The 1,235-nt window shown below is 39.7% G+C and overlaps 1 protein-coding gene across 1 annotated transcript in view; it reads left to right on the plus strand.

The window, feature by feature from the left end:
* LOC104984048 (olfactory receptor 2W1-like) overlaps positions 1 to 1,235 on the plus strand; it is a 6,338-nt gene that overhangs the window by 720 nt on the left and 4,383 nt on the right. The window lies entirely within an intron of this gene.

Raw genomic sequence — 1,235 nt, forward strand, 5'->3', positions numbered from 1 at the left:
CCCTTGGACTGCAAGAGATCCAACCAGTCCATTCTGAAGGAGATCAGCCCTGGGATTTCTTTGGAAGGAATAATGCTAAAGCTGAAACTCCAGTACTTTGGCCACCTCATGTGAAGAGTTGACTCATTGGAAAAGACTCTGATGCTGGGAGGGATTGGGGGCAAGAGGAGAAGGGGATGACAGAGGATGAGGTGGCTAGATGGCATCACTGACTTGATAGATGTGAGTCAGAGTGAACTCCGGGAGTTGGTGATGGACAGGGAGGCTTGGCCTGCTGCAATTCATGGGGTCACAAAGAGTCGGACACGACTGAACAACTGAACTGAACTGAACTGATACCTCCTAGTGCTAATTGAATTGAGACCCTCTCTTGAAGACAGCATTTCAACCACAACTCCCTTATAAGAAAATAATCCCACACTCACTACTTTAGAAAGTGGTATTTGAGCTATTGGCTTTATTCTATTTCTAGATCATTCCTTTTGCTCCTATTTTTAAAATACATGGATTCATTTGAACCTCATGTCATTTTGGCTGAGCAACTATCTAGACTAGAACTTTCCACAGTGTGGTCCTAAGCAGCCTGCATCAGAATCACCCATGGTTTTATTTAAAATGCCCATCCCAGGGCACAATCAAATGCTTTTAATCAGAAATTCTGAGTATGAAACACAAGTACTTTAATTTTTAACAAGTATACCATGTGAATCTTATGAATTCTAAAGCCTGAGGAACCATGTATCTTCTTCCCTTCATACTGCTGTCATTTACTGGTATCATGACCTCTCTCCACATGCATCTACATTTTGGCATCAGATGCACAACTTTTCACTTACTAAAAGACCTGGTATCATTGCAGCCTATGTCAAAAGTAAGATGAACTTTTAAATATGCCGGCATCCCTGTTTGCATCTCCAAGGTAGATACCACTTTTCATTTCAGGTACTCATTACTGTGTCCACATCATAAACCTCAACATTCCCTAGAGCTGCTCCAGCTTTACTATCTTAAAGCAATATGTCACAAAACGACCTCTGTCCTTTTAGATTCCTTCCCATTTGCTTCCTTTAATCTTAGAATAGAGTGGAAAGATAACAAATGCTTATACAACCATTGTTCTCTTATCAACAGTGAGAAATGTTTTTTTTTTTATTGTGCTCCTTTTATTACACTCAGTAAATCATCCTTAGTATGAAATGAATGGTTAGATATATAAATATAAGACATAACATGAG

The sequence above is a fragment of the Bison bison genome, unplaced genomic scaffold (genome assembly GCF_000754665.1).
Source record: "Bison bison bison isolate TAMUID 2011002044 unplaced genomic scaffold, Bison_UMD1.0 scf7180017863822, whole genome shotgun sequence".
In the NCBI taxonomy this organism is placed as follows: Eukaryota; Metazoa; Chordata; class Mammalia; order Artiodactyla; family Bovidae; genus Bison; species Bison bison.